This window comes from Gasterosteus aculeatus, chromosome Y, assembly GCF_964276395.1.
Source record: "Gasterosteus aculeatus chromosome Y, fGasAcu3.hap1.1, whole genome shotgun sequence".
Taxonomy (NCBI): domain Eukaryota; kingdom Metazoa; phylum Chordata; class Actinopteri; order Perciformes; family Gasterosteidae; genus Gasterosteus; species Gasterosteus aculeatus.
Genome location: NC_135709.1, coordinates 4,372,249 through 4,395,435, shown reverse-complemented (window position 1 = coordinate 4,395,435; position 23,187 = coordinate 4,372,249). Strand labels below are relative to the sequence as shown.

General features: G+C 46.0%; 1 pseudogene across 1 annotated transcript; it reads right to left on the bottom strand.

Moving 5' to 3' along the window:
- Nucleotides 1-12,223: 12,223 nt before the first annotated feature.
- On the bottom strand, nt 12,224-21,647 carry LOC120812668 (uncharacterized; annotated as a pseudogene). The gene is made up of 6 exons (XR_013455258.1): nt 21,633-21,647; nt 20,350-20,756; nt 18,419-18,494; nt 17,840-17,918; nt 14,610-14,736; nt 12,224-14,087 (listed from the first exon to the last, which is right to left on the bottom strand). The product of XR_013455258.1 is annotated as an uncharacterized LOC120812668 (transcript).
- Between the last annotated feature and the right edge of the window lie 1,540 nt (nt 21,648-23,187).

Genomic DNA, 23,187 nt, shown 5'->3' with positions numbered 1-23,187 from the left:
CTGACAGTTTTCAATGAACATTTCCAAACCTTTATCAGTGTGTCTAGTAACCCATTTTCCTTTTTCAGAATCCAATGCAACATTGCCATCTTGTGACCGAACGTCAGACTTGGCTAAGGACATAATTGTTTGTGATCCAGTAAACCGCACTGAAGGCAGAATGCGTCGTGCGGCTTATATTGTAGTGAGAGTCAACGAGATTCAGTGTTGCGGTTTCTGGTCCTATAGCTTTTGCAATAAAGCTTAGTGTTGCACGTACCTCCTCCGTGGCTCCTTGTTGTTTGGAGTTTCCAATCTCCTTCCATCAGCTCGCACAGGTGGCGTCAATCTTCCGTGGATTGGGCTGGCCCCGTCTGCCCTGGCAATCCTTATCCAGTTCCAATACTTTCACCGGCTCAATTTTCACTCATAGAGCGCAGTTCTCACTTTTGTGCTGGCAATCTTAGGTTTTGCTGCCACGTGCTCCTATTGATGGTGGTCTGTCTTCGTGGTCTGGTGAGAACTGTCTGGTGCTCCCCTACCTGTCCCTCGCTTCCTGTCACCTACGTCCCTTATGTACACCCAGGTGCACCTAATCACCGCCACCTAGTGTCCAAAGTGTCAATATAAATACAGTCTAACAAACAAAATATACTTTGCCAACAACAACACATAATGGCCCCTACAGCTACAGTTTAAGCACTTTATTTGTGGCACTTTTTTGTTTGATGGAACGTGTGTGGGAGGCTTTGAATAATTAATATTCATAATTAGTAATTTCTCCCTAACTAATCTTGTGTCATATTTTGCTAAACAAAAATCATTAAGTGCTCTTAAGAGTACAAATATTAAGAATATAGTTTAGGTTTCAGTTAAGAATTGGTTTGAATACCATTGTAATCAAAATGTCACTCAGCCTACCTCGGTCAAATCTCAAACACATGTCTATTAATTAGGCTATATTGTGGTACAAAGACAGTCATTGAGGCACAACAATAGTTTTCTGGTTGAATGTTCAGCTCAAGTCTAGAAGGCCCCACAAGTCATGAACATGAATCCCAATATATTCTTTAGCATACCACCCAAAAATCCACTAGAATGCAGGAAATAACATCTACTTAACCCAAAATGTCCTGGAGGTGGACCTTCAGCTATATGTGTGCTTCTCGGAATGTAACCAACGTTGTCCATCTCCAGTGGGCCGCCCCTATCAACAACTTTGGGCCCCAGAAAACACTAGATTGCAGGGACAACATGGCTACAACAGCAAATTAATTCCAATTCCCTGATATTTGAGCCCTGATATTTGTGTGGCTGCGTGCGCGATAACATTTTGGTCACTCCAGACAAAAACTCACTTCAAGGTTTTTTTAAAAGTTGGCAGCTCTGCCAAAACAAAGATTTTGATTGGATAAAAGTACTTTACAGTCTGTTGTGTTCAAAAAGAAGAAACACCAGACGGACAAAGGACATCGCGGATCGAAAGGTTAAAATCAAATGTATTTAATACAGTGTTAATTCCGTTGATGAAAACTATGACGAAAAATGTTCATTAACAACCTTTTTTTCCATGACTAAGACGAGACTACGACGTGACGAAAACGATCTTAAAAAATAAAAACTATGACAAAATCTATTCTAACTTTCGTTAACGAGACGAGACGAACATGTTGGTGGTTGACGAAGTCACAATACTTAACTACTTAAATTCACACGCAACTAACAGACAACAGACAGGCAAAGTACGGCGGTTATTAACGCGTCATGATGACGTCATCCACAAACCCAGAACGCTCGCAACGGTGCAGCGGTGGACCGCGACGACTATTTTACGTTTCGGCGAGTTTGAATGTGGCTTCCTTGGTTTAGCTCAGCTGTCTCGGTTTAGCTGACTTTTAGCGGGCTGAAGCCGCGCTGCTTCACAGAAACATGAAGACCCGTTTAACAGACTGTCGGACCTTTCTGCTCTGTTCTCTGGCGACGGCAGGCAGCGATTCCTCGGCTAGATGAGATGCTTCGTTACAGGCTTCTCCAAACACGTCTCTAACATAATAAACTCATTGCAGGTTCTGAAGCCAACAAAATAATGTATTGCAACAATTGTAGGACGTTAAGGTCTCTTTTGTTGGGACAGTGGAAACAATAAAGGACCATGAAAGCATTGCAAGTAAACAGACAAAGACAACAAAGTGTTGCGTTTAGATCCCTGGTCCTCATGAAGTTGTTGCCAATACAATTTGCCAATTTGTTAAATTGCCTCGCAAATAAATGCTTTGCTATTTATTAAAATCCCAATCCTTTCATGTTGTGGTGTACTAAATAACTAGACGAGTCACGCGTTTAACTGTTTAATAAGTAATGTCGGGATACAACACACAACGCTCGGCATGAGGGCATTGTCCATCTTTTTACTTCCTCAGACATGCGCACTAGCTAACAACGGCAAGTCTTCAGAACAAACTTAATGCACATATTAAATAGTGCTAAATACACCACATTACCTCCCCTTTAAAATTCAAGGTAATCCCCACATAGTGCATAAACATAACACCAACTTAAAACTATACTTCTGTCACAGAATAGTGATTTCACTTGGGTTAATTTAACGACCGGCAGTTTAAACAAAGCATGTTAATGTTACAATAACTCAACCATCTTCAGTAACTGAACAAGTCCCTGCATCATTACAGCTTTAATCTCCGTAACGTGACGGCCGCTTAGTCGCGCGCTCCGAGCGCCTCAAAGTCACTGTCCCTGGATTAGGCAGCCCGGGCTGGTCCATCGTACAAGGCTGTGGTGGTGCAGGTGCTGCAGAGACTGACACAGCAATGTGCCTCTCCTGCTCAGTGGACTGAGTTGCTGCATGAGGCTCTGGGCCTGAAACGGCCTGAGGGTATCGAGGTCGCAACTGGTCTCCATGACGCCTGTACACTTGGTCAGTTAACTCTCCCTGCACCCGGTACGACACCAGACCTGTCCGTTGTGCAACTACTCCCGGGATCCATTTGGGGTCGTCCCCTGCAGTATTGCGTAGATACACAGGATCATCCACATCAAACTGTCTCTCAACAGCCCGATTATCATGTTCCTCCTTCTGTTGATACAGCCTCCTCCTCACACTCACTGCGATGTTCGTCTTTAGGAAGTCCAACCGCGAACGAACATGTCTTTTCAAATGCAAATCAGCGGGTGACTCCCCTGTCGCGCTATTGGGAGTTGTGCGATATTGCAGTAAGAAATGCGAGATTTTGTCCTCAACACTCAAATCCTCTCCATTCAGCTTTTTCGTGCCTGCTTTGAATATGGCAACGTACCTCTCAGCGAGGCCATTTGTAGCTGGATGCCGCGGCACACCGGTTGTGTGAAGGATAACGTTCCTCCTCATGAACAGCTGAAACTCCTCTGACATGAAGGTCGTGGCGTTGTCTGTGACAACCTGCTCCGGCCATCCAAATGACGCAAAAAGCCTCCGAAGCCTTGAAATGGTTGCGGAGGACGTTATTTGTGCCATCTTGAACACCTCCAACCACTTAGAATAGGCATCTACAACCAGCATAAACATGTGACCCATGAACGGACCGAGAACGGAACGAGATATGTTGAGCTAAGTGGCTAATCTGGTTAGCGAGCCTGCATTATTCAGTTTGCAATTTGTTTTCTGTGTTTATTTCAGAAACTCCATCTTTACGTTCATTCACATTACTATGTAATTCCTTCTGTCAATTGATCGTTGAGCCTGCATCAACGGATAAATATAGAAGGATATTCACCAACCAGATGTCTGCGTGTTCTCTGACCGGAACCCTGTAGTGGTCAATGTCCTACAACAAATCAGCATCTCAGGGGGCGACTCCCCAACAAATGGTCCTTCGAGCCGGATATATATAGACGCACAGTCTCACACAATACCAACTCTGATGACATGCTGAACACCACTTCACTAAAACAACTCGTCGAATCCATCTCTAGGAATGAGAAGGAGGAAGATGCTGAAGTGGTTAAGCTAACACATAAACTCCAGCAGTATGAACTCCGCCGTCGCCATCGTCAGGAGCTGCTGGAGCACATTGCTTCCTTCCTGAGGGAAGAAGAGATAGAGGAGGATAATGACAGCAGGAAGAGCGCCTCACCACCATCAACGCCCTCGTCTCCCGTGCCTCAACCTCATCGACCTCCCCCCTGTGGTGATGCAAGTAGTATGTGGACAGTTGAGTGTTACAGCTCCGATTCATGAGCCTGCAGCAGTCTACTACAGCCATCCAGACGCACAACGTTACTACTCACCACAAGTGATACGTCACACCCCCTACAGCCATGGCCCACCTCAGTATGCTACATTGCCTTCATTAATTCCATCACCTCAGCAGACTCTATCTGTCCCGAGGGATAACTCATATTGAGCTCATCAGATGCATCTGCCATCAGGTCAGACAGTGATCACATACAGCCCGGTTTGCCACACCGCTCTGCATATGGTGTGCCAACACCCAAAATCCCAGACTCCATTGACAGCGAAAAGGAGTTTGCTAACCTGAAGCTGGCTATAGATAACCTGCTTGAGCCTCATTCGGAACTGTCTGAAAAGTATAAATATCATGTACTACTTGAACATCTTAAACTGCCCGAAGCGCAGATGATTGGTCAGTCCTGTCGTCACCCTCTAAATCCATACTCAGCAACTATGAAAGCCCTGCAGTTACAGTATGGTCAGCCACACCAGCTGGCACAAAGCGAGATAGCAGCCATTCTGACCACCTCAGATATGAAGCCTGGTGATGCCCACACTTTCCAGAGTTTCGCCCTACGAGGTCACCTCCTAGTGAGTATGCTGCTCTCCCTAGAAGGACCCAAAGGCATGGAGCTAAACTGCTGCTCTCATGTTGACCGCTTACTCAGTAAGCTACCCAAATACCACAGGGACGGGTTTATCGAGTATCTACAGATGCAGGGAAAGCTGAATAGCACGAGTATCAACCCCTACGACCTGCAAGATCTTAATGGATGGCTTCAAGGCAATGCTCAACAGCAGCGCTTGTCCAACAGATTAGTGCAGCGCTACCAAACCGGACAACCCCAAGTTATCGGAAGGGAGAAGATCATCCCAAAGAACAAAGGTCAAGGTGCTGCTGTACATCACAGTACACGGCCCCCTCCGCAGAGTCCTTCTAATAACTTCACACAATCCAAGAAGCCATTCAAGATACTATGTCTCTTCTGTGACAGCAAAGAACATTATATCAGTCGCTGTCGCAGTATCACTGAGCAGTCTGCAGTTGATCTGGACAAGTGGATAACAGACGGCGGGCGCTGCTGGAAATGTGCACGATCTCATGCGCCTGAGTCGTGCAACCTCAAGAAACCCTGTAGCGACTGCGATGGTATTCATCTCCAAGTTGTCCACGGTGTAGCACAGCATCAATCCAACAACCCACAGTCAGGAGCCACAGAAAGCGGAATCTACCTGACACCCAGCATCACATCAAGCAGAGTCTTGCTGAAAATTGTTCCCGTCCTGCTGCACAACAAGCACAAGTCTATGGAGACCTTTGCTATCCTAGACGATGGTGCACAGAGGACTATCATCTTACCAGAAGCGGTCCAGCAGCTCCAGCTAACCGGTGAGTCTGAGACGCTTACGTTGCACACAGTGCGGACAGACATCACACAGCTACAAGGGTCAACGGTCAACTTTAAAATCTCCCCCAAAGATAACCCACAAAAGTGCAACAAAGTGCAGGGAGCATTTACAGCTGCAGGCCTAGACCTAGTAGAGCAGACCTACCCCACACAAACCCTCCAAAGACGACATGCTCACCTGCGAGGAATCCCACTGAAGCCTTTCTTTAATGCCAGTCCAATGGTGCTGCTTGGATCAGATCAGGTACATCTGATTATTGCCACAGAGCCGGTACTTAGAGGAGCTAACAGCGGACCTGTTGCCATCTATACCGCTCTTGGATGGGCTTTGCAAGGTGCTGAATGATGTGGATCTCAAGAAACTAAAGTGGAGCAATGTCTTTTCACCACAGTTGTTCCCCCCAATGACCTCCTGTGCCGAAATGTGGAGAAGTTATGGCAACTCGACGTCCTGCCGTTTTGCAACGAGAAATTGGTCCGTTCCCGTGAGGACCAAGAAGCCATGAACCTCTTAGAAACAAAGACGCAGAGAGTCAACATTGAAGGAGTTCAGCGATATGCAACCCCTCTCCTGAGAAGAAGAGGAGCCCCTAAACTGAACAGTACAACTCATTCTGTCATAGCTCAGCTGCGAGCCACAGAGAAACGACTCAAGAAGGATCCGGAGAAGGCAGATATCTATTCAGAGGAGATTGGCAAGCTCATCCGGGCTGGTTACGTCAAAGAGCAGAGCACTGAACACTGGCCAAAGACGCCTAAGCAGGCTACAGCAGTGACTTCAACCGAACTAAAGGGCATCACATTCTGCGGCCTCACAACAGTGGAACCTAAAGACAATCTTCCTGATGCTGCTCAGTTCAGTATGTGGACTGACCTGGTGGAAGCCACTCGTCAAACAAGCCAGAAGGCTCAAGGGGCGGCCCAGGGTTTGAGACATCACCAAGCTACAAACCCTCAGGAAGCGGAGACCCTTCTGCTGAGGAAGTCTCAAGCCCATAGTTTCCCAGAGGAGGTCACCGCTCTCAAAGCACAGAAACCTGTGCCAAACCACAGTCGCCTGGTGAGCCTGGCCCCAGAATGGGCCCCTTCAACCTGTTTGGTTCTTGTAGGAGGGAGGTTGCGAATGTTGCAGAACACAAGCCTAGGAGAGATCCAAAGCACCCAGCAACAAAACTCCTAATCAAACACATGGATGAACGTCTGCTACATCCAGGTACGGAGCAGGTGTATGCAGAACTACGAAGGCAGTATTGGATCTTGCGAGGACAACAAGCTGTTAGACAACATCAGCTCAAGTGTCCATCCTGCCAACGCTGGCAAGCTCAACCTAAGGTCCCGCAGATGGCGGACCTGACACCACAGCGCCTGTGGCTTCTCTGTCCACCTTTCCATTCAACAGGCGTCGACTGTTTTGGCCCTTACCTGGTCAAAATAGGCAGGAGGACGGAAAAGCGCTGGGGCGCCATCTTTAAGTGGCTCACAACCCGCGGCATCCACATAGAACTTCTCAACTCTCTGAATGTAGACGCCTTCCTTCTTGCCCTTCGGCGGTTCATCGCGAGGCGAGGCTGACCGAAAGAGTTACTCTCCGACTGCGGTACGAACGTAAACTTCGTGAGGCTTTCGCAGCCATGGAACCACGGCTGAACAGCTGACGGAATACCAGATCGACTTCAAGTTCAACCCACCTAGTGCCCCTCACTTTGGTGGAGTATGGTAGGCCGCAACGTTTCCGGTGACTTTTTTAATCATTTTCCAGTTCAGTTTAATCTGATCCAGCCATTCACGCCCACACAGTGAAGGCCCTTCTCCAGCCACTACTATGAGCGGTAGATTGGCAGTCTGATTTCCATAAGTCACTTTTGCCATGAACTGCCCTTTTACTGGTATGGTCTCTCCTGAATAACCCTTCAGTGCGACGCTGCTGCCTTCCAGTGGCACATGCGAGAATGACTGCTCATACTCATTTTCTGAGATAATGCTGACTCCCGCTCCTGTGTCAATTTCCATCGGCACCTTTTTTTCCGTTTACATCAAAAATTGCCCTGTATGGCCGTCGGCCAGCACCACTTGCACTGAACACAGAAAACATCAGAATGTCATCTTCCATTTCGTCAGCTTATACGTAGCCTTTTCTCTTTTCGCACACTGTTCCTCTTTCCCTTTTTCTTCTGCCTCTCACGTGTCTGGCCCCCAGTCCTGTATGCCTTCTGAATATGCCCGACATTGCCACATTTATGACACTTCACATCTTTGTAGTAACAATCACTGGCGCTATGACCCTTTCCTTTACATCTATAGCACCCTTCCTGCTCTGAAAGCGCCTCTCCTTTACCTTGTGAACAGCAGTGACGTCATCACCCTTCCGCAACTGCTGTGCATCTCGGTGGGCTGTCCCCATGTTAACAGCAACCTCCACAGCTCTCGCAAAAGTCAGTCTATCCTCCGAGAGCAATTTGCGCTGGCATGCCTCCGAACTGACTCCGCCGACAAATCCATCCCGTAAAGCTTCATCCAGCCTGTCCCCGAAATCACACTTCGCAGCGAGCTGGCGCAGCTCAGCAGCATATTCCGCCACTGTCTGACCGCTTTTCTGAACACATTTACGGTACCTGAAACGCTCAGCGATGACCAATGGTCTTGGTTCATAGTAATCCTTCAGAATGGTCACAACCATGCGCTCAACATAGGCAGACCACGTTTCAACCACCGGCTGTTGTTGAAGTAAAAGCAGATTCATCCACCCTTTGTCTTGCCGGAGAGCTCCATGTGGCAGTCCGCTCGGAGCAGCTGGAAGCCCGCCAGCTGGAGAGCAGAGTCCGGTATCATTCCGCAGAGCCACGTCTCCGTGAAGCACAAAACGGAGGATGTAGAAAAGTCTCTGTCTCTCCTCACCAGCAGCTGAATTTCGTCCAGTTTGTTGCACAGTGAGCGGACATTGGAGAGAAAGATGCCTGGCAGCGGAGTGCGAGAACCACGCTTGCGGAGTCTCACCAGCGAGCCGGCCCGTTTTCCTCTCCTACGGCGTCTCACCACGTGACGAAAGGTGAGCGCACCTTTGACTAGAATGTCCAGTAATTCCACGGAAGATAGCAGGAAAGTTGGAAGTAACTCTGGAGTTGTTCCTCGGATGTTCAAGAGCTCATCTCTGGTGAAAGCTCCGGGAATTCGCTGCAGGAAACATAATTAACAACAAAAACAACAAAAAAATGAAGCGCACCGAAGCACTGTGGCAGCCATCATCGGCGCCATCTTGGATCTTCCTTCCTTCACTTCCTTCACTCAGAAGGCTGCCCAGGTACTGATTCAGGCTCTTGTCATCTCACGCCTGGACTACTGCAACTCCCTCCTGGCAGGCCTCCCTGCAACCTCCATTCGACCTCTGCAGCTCATCCAGAATGCAGCAGCTCGACTGGTCTTTAACCTTCCGAAATTCTCCCACTCCTCCGCTCTCTTCACTGGCTACCGGTGGCTGCCCGCATCCAGTTCAAAACATTGGTGCTCACGTACCATGCTGTGAATGGATCGGGTCCAGCTTACATCCAGCACATGGTGAAACCCTACATCCCGATCCGCACTCTCCGCTCTGCATCCGCAAAACTGCTCGTCCCTCCCTCACTGAGAGCAAAACACTCGACTAGATCTCGACTCTTTGCTGTCCTTGCGCCGAAATGGTGGAACGAGCTCTCTGAAGACACCAGGACCGCAGAGAGACTTCACATCTTCCGCCGCAAACTAAAGACACACCTCTTCAGACTCTACCTCGACTAAAAGACTAACAAATTGTAGCACTTAAAATTGTACTTGTAACGTCACTCATCTATAGCAAATTGTAAATTGGCTTATTTGAGGAAATTGCACTTTCTTGTTTCTTGTTCTTCTGAGTTTGTACCCTATGGTTGAATGCACTTATTGTAAGTCGCTTTGGATAAAAGCGATAGGTAAATGACATGTAATGTAATGTAATGCGTATCAGAGAGTGTAAAAGCTAAAATAATCACTAACCCAGACCTGCCAGGTAGTGACTCTGCTGTGTGGGAGAGACATTTATTACACCATTTACAAGACGCGACTGAAGAACAGATGGTTTCACAGGCTGCCCCAGCTGGAGGTAACGCCTCCCACCATGGGAGGAGACGTTGTATGGGACAGCCCAAGGGTGGGGTTCAAACCAAGGGGGTGGTTACAGGGGCGGCTATGGAGGTAACTGCTGGGGCTCGTCTGCTATGTCCAGAGATAGCGTCAGTGTTGTGGGGTTCTCTGGGGTGTCACAGAAACTGCCTCTAACTGTCCCCCTACTGGTGAAAGTGGGAAGTATCTTTCCCACTTCCCACAAGTACCTATTAAGTATCTTTTTCTTTAAACCAAGCTAGTCTGCTAAATTTGTTGTTGATTCTAGTGTCTTAAGTTAATTTGATTGCTGATTTGCTTTAGTTCCTGCCGTTTTACTGCCAGTTTTCTCTGTTTGAGGTTATCTTGGCTCCTAGTTTGCTTAAACTCTTTTATTTATTTTTTACTTTTCCCAAAGTGTGGGCCGCGAAGGTACTGCAGGTGGGCCGCGAGAGGTCATTTACAATAAATAAATAAAGTTTTTTAATTTTTAAAAGTTTAAAATTAATATAAAAATATTTATGATGCGGCACATTAGTTATGTGAAACATTAGTTGATGAAGCACAAACAATTTAAACGGACAGATTAATAAAACAATAAGGCTCTCGCTCGAAACGGCTGCTCTTGTCCGCCTGTCGTTGTTCAACAAATGCGGCGCCCTCTTGTAGTATTAAAGTAAATATACCGCATTTTCCGCACTCCAAGGCGCACTTAAAAGGCTTTAATTTTCTCAAACGACAGTGTGCCTTATAATCCGGAGTGCCTTACATACGAATCAATTGGTTAATCGGTTGATCCATACTGGTTGTACACGACGCTCAAGGCGCTCTGCCAAACATGCCAAAGCTCGTCTACGACGGCGAGATGCTGAGCGGCGAGATGCTGAGCGGCGAGATGCTGAGCGGCGCTCAAGCGTGTGAGATATGGAACTTGTTTCAGGGTGCGTCGGAGAAACAAAGCTGTCGTTCTCGCCGAGCACGTCGTCTCTCGCTCGCCCTTTTCTCTACAGTAGCTGAACCATCTTAACGGGGAAATAAGTTATTCTAAAAACAGCCGAAGATTTAAGGCGTGGAGGGCGTTTGACCCCTTTACCCGTACCTGTCCGAACCTCTTCCCGCAGATACTACAGGCCTCAGGCCATATCCGCTCTCTATCGTAACCTTTCCTCTTTCACCTATCCCACCCGCTCCACTCATGTCCAGCACTTCTCTACCACTAACCTCTCTGTAACTCCACTTCATGTGTCCGACAACTTCTTCATCTCTTACTCTCTCCCAAACTCTATAACTAACGACCCTGCCCCATTGACTGAATCTGTAACTGTTCGTCGCAACATTCGCTCCTCTCTAAACTCTCTCTGCCCTCTGACGACCCGACGAACTGGCAAATCCCCTCCGGCTCCGTGGCTGTCTCAACCGGTGCCATGAGAGCCACCATGCGAGCATCGGAAAGGAGATGGTGTAAATATAAACAACCTGACGACCTGCTTGAATTTCAATCTCTTCTCTCCTCTTTTTCTGCTTCTATCTCTGCTGCCAAAAGCTCTTTCTACCGGTCCCTCATTTTATCTGTGGGATCACTAAGCTGTACTTTAGCATGATGATCGCTCCCTAGGAATAGGCTTTAGGAGGCTGCTTCCATTATTCATACACCTTCAAGACCACAGCCTGCACACTATTCTTGGAAATGCGACTTAATGAAGGAGGGCCATATTTAGACCGAGCGCCACCTGTGGTTCGTCGTCATCAATCTGCTTACCCAGCGTCTGTGTGAGTAGACGTTGCTCATTAGGATGGAGAGGTGAACTTGTACGTCACATTGACAAAAAGCCGTATGCGTTTGAGGAGTTGACCTATCCTTTTAGTCCCTTAACCCAGTTTTCTTTTAATGCCCAAATAAAGTACATTAATCCCCTTTTCTAATTGTTCTAATTTCTTAGAACATCAAATATTCACCATTGACAATCTGATCACTGAGTACAGCTCCGATCAGTCATTTTCAGCAGTAGCAGCAGTGATTGGTCATTGTACTTGCTGTACAGGTAGGTCACAGCTTGAACTCTCTGCTGTTTGGCTTGTGAGAACGTGCACATATGCAGACGCAGACGAAAATAAAACCAAAACGCACTTTCTACCACTTTAGTGGTACAAATTACCATGCAAAGCACTAAAATTACATAATTCCTCTCAAGCAATATATCTTATTGTTCCTCCAGGAAGTGAGCTCCCTTTGAGGGTCTTCGGGTGACTCCGCCCATAATTGGTCTACTCTAAATTATATAAATCAGATCTTTGATTCGTAATTGAGCTTGGTTGAGACCTACAATGAGCTATCCCATAGATTGCTGACACAGTCTGCCTTTCCTCCTCTGCCAAACCCTTTAAAGATAATGATTTGTGTTATAGCAAAGTGCTGCTGACTATTGAACTCAACTGAAAAGTGGCAGAGCTGAGTTGCGCATTAGAATAAAGCAGTTTCTCATATAATCTTTACAAATTCAATGTAAATAATGACACTTTAATGGTCAATCTTTCAACATTTGATCATTTTCTGCATTTCAAATTAAAAAGAGTCAGAATTCGCGATTTGTACATCCCACAGAGGAGCAGCTTCTCTGAACTGTTCTCCCTCTTCATCATACCGGCTTACAGGCACAGCTTGACATTACAGGCACTGTTTGCCTTCTACTGGGAGACTCAAAAAAACAAATCTGCAGTTGACATTCTTTACACTGGCACCAGTCAGGCCATGACAGCACCCCCCCCCCCCCTCCTCCACGAGGGGGGGGGAGAGAATCCTCCTCCGCGACGACTCGTCCCCATCACACGCCGTCCGACTTGCTGCAGAAGACGTGTCCAGACTTTGAGTGGAGAGTTCACATTCCTGCTCACCAACACTGACGTGGTGCCCACTGAGGTAGAACAGTTGTACCAAAAGACTTATTAATAAAGTATACAAATGAGTAACAGTCACACCAATGAACTCAAAGAGTGGAGTCATGGGGTTGAAAGTAACATAAAATTTCACCCACATTTTCAGCACAATATGTAGACCACTGACGAATCGGGATATCTAAACCTGGCTTGACTGCCACACTCTCCTCCTGCCGCTGAACATTTGCACCAGAATGTTTTTTTTCTACCACTTATTACTGTATTAATCGCACTTATACCTACAATACCTCTTACTGTTCATATTGCATATCCATTTCTTACTGTTCATATTGCATATCCATTTCTTACTGTTCATATTGCATATCCATTTCTTACTGTTCATATTGCATATCCATTTCTTACTGTTCATATTGCATATCTATTTCTTACTGTTCATATTGCATATCTATTTCTTACTGTTCATATTGCATATCCATTTCTTACTGTTCATATTGCATATCTATTTCTTACTGTTCATATTGCATATCTATTTCTTACTGTACATATCTATTTATTCACTTATTACACTTTACATATGCACATACTCTGCATTTTGTGCTATTTTGCACTTCTGGTTGGATGTTAAACTGCATTTCGTTGCCTCAGTACTTGTACGCTGTGCAATGACAATAAAGTTGAATCTAATCTAATCTAATCTAAAGAAAAAATCCCCTCCGATACAAACTACTATACAAGCCAGTGGGAATAGTAATAAATCACCAGCTCTGGTGATCTCCTGCATGTCAAATCCATCCTCCCCGCTCTCCCACAACAAATTCAAGAGTGCAACAAAAAAAAAAACCAAAAAACAAAGAGAAAAGATTACTCAACAGAGGGGAACCAAAGCGGACACTTGTCTTGTCAGAGAGGGCGCATTCCCGTACACAGAGTCCACGCTCGTCAACGCTCCATCCACGTTAAAGTGGTATTTGTGACATCCCTTTTGAGGGCTCCTGTCCTGATGCCTGGAATGGGCTAAGCGTCTGGCTCCCGGCGGCGGGCCGGGCCGGGCGGTGCTTACAGCTCGACACCAGGCCGTCCACGCAGGACTAGGACCAGCTGCTGTCCGTCAAACCCGTTCCCTTACGGACGACGATGCTTTCTGTTGACATGAGGAGCCTCTCTAGGCAGGGTGCGTTTATTTTGCCCGGCGGAGGGCATCTGGGCGCCATGTTTGTCTTAGCGTGGCTGTCCGTGCTGGAGGACACAGCGCTGTCCTGCGTTGGGTCTCTGGGGGACGGCAGGTGCCCGCGGCCGGCCCGCTCCGCTGTGTGCGAGCAGATGGGTGACGTGTGGAGCCACTTCAGGTTGCTGGCGGAGTAGGCTCCGGGGGCGGCAGGGTCACTGGCTCTCAGGGCTTTGACGCCTGCTGGAGGGCTGCTGACGCTGACGGGGCTCGTGGCTTCAGGGACCGTCGCTGCAGATAGCTGTTGGGAATGCAGGAAGCGGTTTAATTTCAAATATCTAGTGGTTTATTATTATGGGGAAATGCCCGTTGATCAATAAGATAGGCCTTAAAGGGGCCAGAGTTCATATGGAATACTTACAATTTTCCATAACAAATTGAGAATAACAAATAATAGTAATAACATATATACGCCGAATAGCATATAACGTAACTCGTTAAAAGGTTTTTGTCAACATGGTGGGAAAATTCCCAACACTGGTGGCCTCTGTGGTAGAATTTGCCTGATTGGCAGGAAGTGCACACTGCGTTTATCGCAGCTTTCTCACTCGCACCTGCTGTGGCTAAAAACAGAGCTGATGGGAGCAATGGGAATGAACCAAAACACTAAAGTTGAGAACCATAAAACGCAAACAATGAGCTGAAAGTCGGTTGATGATACCTTTTCTTTTGCGCAATTTGTTACCATTAGCGAAGACTCATTCACAATACAAGTAGTAGTTTAGTAGTAGTAGTACAAATGTCTGCTTCTGTACAACTTCACCTTCACTTTCTTGGTAGGAAGAGCTTCTTCTCTCTGGGTGACGGTGGTTTGGTTTCGGAGTTGTATATTAGGGAACCAGGTCTTTAGCATCTCCTCCATTTTGAGAATGATATTAACATATCTCTCCCTGAAAAGAAAAATCAAGGAAGACAGGAAAGACGCAGGAAGTGAGTGAGACATATCGATTCAAGGTGGCATGTTTGCATCTCGCTACCAATCTTCTTGCCAACATTGGAAACAGCCAATCTGCAACAGTGGGTTAACCCTTACAAACACGTGGGAAAGCCTGTGCTCTATGTGTGTGTAGGTGTGTTGCCGTGGTCGGGGTCGGGCTCGAGGAGATTTCTTACATGTTTGGAGCTCACACCTAATAGCTGCGCTCGCCTGTGGGCGTGAAACAATGAAGCCGCTTCGGTTCCCGACGGCATCATCGTGAACATCAACTAATCGCGGGGATGCAGCCTGCTTTGGAGGTGGGCCGCCGAGCGCGGAGCCCCCATTAACTACCACCCGTCAAAACCAGATGGTGAATGGGGATTAGCCCAGGTCATATGATCAGGACCCCCCCCATTCAGAGTATGTTAAATTCATGTGAGGGATTATCCCCGAAGGGACTGCTAAAAAAGTCACTTTGATCCTATCTACTATTGTGTTGGGGGAGGGTCCGAGGGGGGGCTACCAGCTGGCAACGAGGAGTCGGCACAGGGAGCAGGCCTCTGTCCCGGCTGTCTGGATGGAGATGCCACACCCGCTCTTTCTCTCCCATGTGACGGCAGCAGCTGGTGGGTGAGGCCTGCAATTAGTCGGTGCCACACTCAGCAGCACTTTATCTTAAATCCGTATATATATGACCTACACCTTGATGCAATGTTTTCCATACAGGTACCGCGAGCCCTGCTTTTAAGTTGCCCTCCTGCCATTGTATTTTAAAGGACCCATCGTATGCCCATTTTTCCACAAGTTGATATGGTTCCTTGGGGTCTTAATGAAATGTTTGTAACATATTTTGGTCAAAATACCACAAGAATCATTTCAAACAGCACCCTTTTTACCCTGTCAAAAACACCTCCCCACAGATTGACCTGTTTTGAGTGGCTGTTCCATTAAATGCTAATGAGCCAGCTCCCTCCTCCCCCCTCTCGCCTCGCCCCTCTCTCCTCCACGAGATGCGCTCGCCTAGCTGCTGCCTGCCCAGCTAGCCATTACGTCTTTAAACTGGGTGGTTGAGTGGTGGTGGGGGGCGGTCCAAGGCCATGTAGGCAGACTCCCTACATGGGCGTGCTTCAAAATCTATGTAGACGTTGGTGGGGATCCCATTTGACGCACTCAATCATATCGTTTCTGACACCACAACACAACACCACACCACAACAAGCCGTGTGAGTTGTTTTTTTCCAGCGTTTTTGTGTTGGGAGACAGGCCAGTTACCCAAATTAACATATAGAAGCACTAAAAAAGTGGAATTTTCATAATATGGCCCCTTTAAAAGAAAAAGGTGATTGAATTTCTAGCACTGAATATGTATACATTGAAATCATGTATCTGAATGTTTTTCAATGTTAAAATATTCAACTGCAAAAAATTCAACCGCAAATAATTAAACGTTAAAATATTCAACTGCAAAAAATTCAACCGCAAAAAATTCAACAGCAAAAAATTCAACCGCAAAAAATTCAACCGCAACATCCGGGAACCCAAGGAAGAGCAATCGATTCTAGATTCAAGATCGGGAGCGTGCCTCGCGCAGAAGGAGCGAGAGCCCCAATACAACTTCGGCTTGTCGGCGTGTTTTAACTTTATGCGATCAGTGTGGTTTGTGTCTGTAAGATTCGGTAATAGACAGCTGACATTTGTACATTAACAGAATGTATAGTACATGAACTAAGCGGAAGTTAAACGAGAGCGTACAGCTGGTCAGAATATGCATTTTCTTCTCATTTTAAATTAAGTTGATGATGCTGGGATGCTTCGACAAGCTATCAGGAGTGATTGGCGGAGTTTTGAAACAGCAACCCGCATGTAGAGCGCATAAGAGCCGCTGCAGCGTAGTGGGGAGGGGGGCGGCTTTAGCGGGCCGTGTGCAGACACATAACCCCGACAGTACATGCAGGTTATGCTGTTTACATGCACGACCATTGCATGTCCAACGGTGAAGTCAAACTAGTATCTCAACTTCTTTACTTTTAAGAACTTTAAAAAAATTCAGTGACAGATCACAATCTCTGCTTCACAACTGTAAGGTTGTATGGGACAATAAACCGTTGTCACACTATAATGTGTATATGTCTGATATGTTGTGACACCACAACACAACACCACACCACAACAAGCCGTGTGAGTTGTTTTTTTCCAGCGTTTTTGTGTTGGAAGACATGCCAGATACCCAAATTAACATATAGAAGCACTAAAAAAGTGGAATTTTCCTAATATGGCCCCTTTACATGAATGTCAAGCGAACAAAAGCGGCCGTTTAAAGACGTCACTTTGGATATTTAGTAGACTAATCTAATAAATCCAGAAATATTGTTCAATAGAAAAGATTAGTGATTAGATTAAATAAAAATGATTAGTTGTAGCCCTAATACAAAAAATGTTTTAAAGAAAATAAATTTGCTTTACACTGGTAATCAAGTCATTATAGACACATTACTGTACTTATGAATAGAAATATGCTTAAAAGGCATGATTTGCTTACATTTGTGATGTATTACAAATGTAGAAAATCAAAACATCTTAAAATGATTGTATTACACAGACTAAGACATTCTCCTTTCGTGGAGGCGATATCATCCTCTATTACACCGTCTGGCCAGTGGAGAGCTAATCAAGCAGACACAAGAGTGCTCCTCGCAGAGTGGAGCCCGATCCTTTTTTTTACAAGATGCTCAGCTATAGCGAGGCACAACCATCTCTGCAGTAAATCCATCCTGAATGTGTATGGGTGGTGGCTCCTCAAAGGGCAACCTGCTGTGCGCTGTGTGTTACAGACATGCTGTAAACCACTTTGACCCGCCGACAACAAGCAGCATTTCTAGCTTTTAGAACTGAATGCTGCCTTGAGTGTATTGTAGTGTGACTTTGACCAAATCTCCTTTAAACCAAAATACTTGCACAGGAATCACACTGTTCCGCAATGCGTTTGTAGCAACAAAAACAAAAGGGATACACTGAAAATTAAGATGATATTGTTTCATGTGTTGCAGCATGTGGGTCATGCTTAGGACACTTACCCCATGCACGGGTTCTGCAAGACACCCATGATCCTCTGGATCCTGTCCATGGCTACACTCTCCTGGAAACTGCTGAGTCCTGGAAAAGAAGAAAGGTGTACCATGAGTCACATGAGCTGTGTCGACAGCAGGTCCGAGTCTGTGGAGCAGATGGATTGCGTGAAACGTGGGTGTGTGTGTGTGTGTGTAGGAGAACAGACTTCCCGCCTCTGTCCAGGAAGTGTCGGGTCACACAAGGTTTGACAAAGATCCCAAAACAAGCAGTTTTCAGAGCTATCTTGCAGAGATCCTTAAAAAATGCCAATCCACAACTGCTTCACTGGAGATTGTAAAACAGTGTAGTTTGCTTAGCAGCGCTACCCAAGGAAATACACACACACACACAGTTGGTGGTTACTTAATGGCCCTAAAACACTACACTTTTCAGACATGTCACTCTCAAGTCTCAGGAATGTCATATTCAGAAAAAAGTCACACGTTCTCTATCCAGTAACTATGAAAGGATTGTGTTAAGACAATATGAAGCTACTGAGATTTTTTCCTAATGACATAAAACAGAACATTTATTAAATGACTTACGTTCTCTGTATCTCCCTAAACGAAGGCCATTCAAGATAGATGACAGTGGATGAATGTAGCATTGCAGCTCCATGCACTGAAAACACATAAATACATTAATTTGTAGCAAGTATAAGACATATATAAGTTGCTGAACATGATTTAGACAGTAAACTCCTCCTACTGTTTGACAAGAATGATGACGCTCAACAGACCATGATTCATTCTACTAGATAATAATTCTAGTATCATCTTAGGTGGGGTTGTCGTGGCGCAGGGGGGTAGAAGGGTGTGCTGAGAAGCACAAGGTTGGTGGTTCGAGTCCTGACTGCTCCATGTCGAAAGTGTCCCTGAGCAAGACACCTAACCTCTAATTCAGTGGTTCTTAACCTTGTTGGAGGTACTGACCCCCACCAGTTTCATATGCGCATTCACCGAACCCTTCTTAATTGGAAAAATACAATTCAAAACATAGGTATATATTTTACTGGTGCACAAAATGAACCGTGCATCAACATCAGTGTTCAAAGAACAAAACCATTAAAACAATTTTTAATACTTCTGCCAGTTTTGGAGGCAAGGTTTTTGTTGCCAACGCATGCCTGTGCAGAATACAATGAGTAACAATGATGTGTGGTGCATCGGCTTTCACTAGCGCAACAAAACCAGACTTTCTTCTCGGCATGACTGGAGCTCCGTCCGAACAAACTGCAGAAACCATATCCCACGAAAGATTGTTGTCTTTGAAGAAGTCAGTTTCTTCACATCGGCTTCCTTAGTTGTTGTCGTAAGAGGCTTACAAAATGAAAAAATATTCCTTTATCACGTCGTCTTTCACATAGCGCACAAATACAGCAAGCTGGCTTAGATTGGAAACGTCTGTGGTCTCGTCCAGTTGAAGGCTGAATTTTGCCGGGCTTGAAATCAGATCTGCAACTACTTGAGCCAAGATGTCTTTGCTCATGTCCTCTATTCTGTCGCTAATGAAGTCATTTGAAAGAGGAATTTGGGATAACTGAACTTCAGCCGCTTTTCCCAGCATGATATTCGCCATCTTCAACACAGCTGGTTTTATGAGTGTTTCACCAATGGTGTGTGGTTTGCCCTGCTTTGCGATCAGGTAAGCAACTTCGTACGATGCTGTGAGGATCGGTTTGTTGATGGGTACAAAGCCGAGAACAGGCAGAGTAGCCTTTTCATCGAATCTGGCTCTCTTCACCTTGAATTCAGCGAGCGTTGTGTTCTTGTAATGTCCATCTCCATGCAGCTTAAGGAAGTGTTCTCTTAGTTTTGCCGGTGCTAGACTAGAATTGCTCAACTTGGCATTGCAAATCATGCAGTTAGAACGCTGACTCCCATCACGTTCCGTTATACATGTGAATCCATATTGTACATATTCGTCCGACCACTTCCTTTTTTTGCTCGACATAGTTAGTATGAAGGGATTAAAATATTAAGAAAGAAATCACACGACGTACCATCACGACAGTCACAATTTGACTACTGAGCGTGCCAAATTCCCTGCAGCACAGATAGGCCAAGCGATGTTGCGTGATCACCTGCAGCCAATGATGGCCAAGCGGGGCGTGTAATCACGGATCATATGAGTCGGGTGTGTGTCTTGACCTCCGCCGAACCCCTGAGACTGACTCACCGAACCCCTGAGACTGACTCACCGAACCCCTGGGGTTCGATCGAACCCAGGTTAAGAACCACTGCTCTAATTGCTCCCCGGGCAAAATGTAAAAAGCCATGGGTTAAAAATGTAATGTAAGTCCTATTGGATAATAGCGTCAGCTAAATGACCTGCAATGTAATGTAAATCACTGGAAACGTGACGTGTGAGGCACCGGTCAGCAGGGGTGCTGATGTCAGTGACGGGGCACGCTACAGTTCTGCCGACACTGTAAACACCTGTGGTGGGAAACAGAACACAAGTCAGTGGTGCTCACCTACTTCCTAAAAATGTGGTTTTTCTCTGACACGTTGGAAATGAGCTGCCGCTCTTTGCAGTCCTCCTCTGTGGAGCCGCGAGGTCTCTTCAGCGCCGGCTGAATGTTTTTGCCGCTCGTTTTTGCCGCCTGCTGTGCATGACGCAGTCCCGTGGTGCCGCCCCATGTCCCCGCGCGGCCGGGGGGGAAGTCCCCGACCTCGCTGCAGTGTTGCCCACCTTCGCCTCGCTGGTCCGGCGGCCGCCGCCGTCAGACGGGTCCAGGTGTGGCGAGCCGCTCGGGGAGGAAAGAGCTTCGGTCTGGCTCTGCGTTCCTCTACAGTCGGGCTCCTGCTCGCTCTCGTTGTCACTCGCCAGCAAGTCGATGGAGCTGTCGGAATCGGGGGCAGATATCCTCGGCTGCAAGCTCTAAAAAGCACTGACCATCACTGACCTGGCGGACGGTTGAAGAGACGCTTACTATAATTGCATGAGACGGGACAGCTTAGAAGTCAGCAGGTAGAAGAGAGATATTAATCAGATGGGGCCAAAAAATGTAACACATCCAAGCCGTACAGAAGCTCTTCGTTTTATACACTGAAGGTTAGTCTAGTTGTTTTTTTTAAATTCACTTCCAGCCAAGCAGACATGAATAAAGGCGCGGACTGACCAGAGCGGGGGGAGGAGGTGGGGGTTAAGACCTCAATGACCTGGCAGATGCAACATCTGAGCAAGTAAACACAGTCTAGCCACCGTTCAAAGCAAAACACCAAACATCCACAGCGGTCAAGCCAAGCTCTCTAATATAAATCTCCACATCATGACGAGAGAAAATGCACATCATTTACTGTCAACTATCGCCAGCCTGCCACCACCACCACCGCCCTCCCATCCAGAAAACTGACGTTTGTGGGGGTAGAAGGCCCTTACAAAATGAGAGACTGGCACGGTTTGCTCACAACGTGAAGACTGCTTGGTGAATAATAGCACCTCTTGCAAAATGCTCTTCACAGGAAGGTTGAAGTTGCTCATGGGATGTTTACAGCATTTTCGACACGGGGATTATTTTGGGTGTTTTGAATGGCGTGTCTCTTCTCTCCTGTGAAATTTGAGAGCAGAACAGTGAATTTGCTCCCTGGGTCTTTGCCACAGGACGACCACCTTCTGATCTTATTGTCACGGGAGGAGGGGGGGGAGTGGTATATAAGCCCCCCTTTTGCTTGTGCATGTGACCTTTGACCTCGTGCATGCACAAGTGGACGTGTACAGGAAGTGGGCGTAACCGCTGCAATTTTGTAGGCATACCCGGAAATGCGTCATTTTACGAGTGGATTTGTCGGGGGCGTGCACTGTTTAAGCATAAATACGCCATTTTGACGATGGTGTGCGTGGTTTTGATTGGAAATTCGTCATTTTAGGGTGTGTTTTATGCGATGGCCGTTAGTTTTGACAGGAAACACGTCACTGTAGGAGGGGTTTCATCATATATATAGATGTGTTATTTGGCGCCGTGATCGACCTCATTTTGGACTCATCCACGGTGGTTGCCGCTCCAGGATTCTTTGCGAAACAGCAGAGGCCTACCCAGTGTACCCCCGGTGTCTTCTTCTTCTACTTTTCAAAGGTATGCGGGGCCCCCCACAAAATAGGAAACAAATCAGTGAGACATTGATGCTTCTATTTAGATTTACTATTAACATCTTAATGCATGATTAGTCTTCTTATTAGCCGTCACAAACAGGATACATTTTGTGGCCTAACAGAGGAAAGCCCTGAGTGTCACAAAGTGCCTACCCTCAGGAAAGCAGACATCTCACATTTGAGACATTTCAATTGAGAGCCAGATGTACTACAAGGAGGGAGCAATAGACCATATATATGTTAAGTACTTATTTCATTGACAAATATATATATATATATATTTATATAGTGTTTCAGTAAAAGAGGCTATTCAGTAAATGTTCTCAACACACACACACACCGGTATAAATTAAAAAGCTTTAAAGATTGTTGAGTGATAAATATTTGTTTTATGTATTTTTAATAGGTATTTACACCTTTTAGAGGCCCATGAGTGTAAGACTTGCACAAAGAGCTTGACTCAGCTGTCTACCACCATTGACTACAATGGTGCAACAACCAGGGAGCTGGCACAGGTAGGGAAAATGGCAGTATGATATAAGATTTTATATATATTTATTATTTGACGAATCATTCATGGTGATTTTTATAATTCTCTTGAAAGAATGGGTGGCATCGTTATCAAACGGGGTTGCAGGTAACTAAAGCGATATCAAATATTTTATCTGAAGAAGTACGGTTATGTTATAACATATTTTGTACATGTTTTCTTGTACAGCAGGGAGCCGTTTGACCTGTCTACACCAACAAAGGACATATGGAACTATCCAGGATGCTTGACTGACGAGGAAATGGTGCAGGGGATCTGAGACTATGAAGAAGAGAGTACAACAGTAGAAGCAACATCAGAAGAGGATGTAACCCCATTTCAACAAAACAGAGCAGGTGTACCTACAGAACCCACGGTTGTGATTGTGCAGCCACGGGACACAGCTAACGCCTTATATGTAGAATTGTTAAATGAAATCAGTGAACTGCGTCGTTCCAACACAGCATTATAAGAGATAGTAACCAATTTATATAAGAAACAAGAGGAGGTTAGACAAACACAGGACATCACCGACAGCACCATAAAACAATACCTGATAGCTCAGAAGGCATCCAGTGCAGCTATCATAGAACTAATTATAAATTAATTTTATCCAAGGTAATCTACCAGAGATGGTGTCTATAAGGGGTGGTGTCAAAATGATCAATACAGATGTGTAGTATGCCTCCC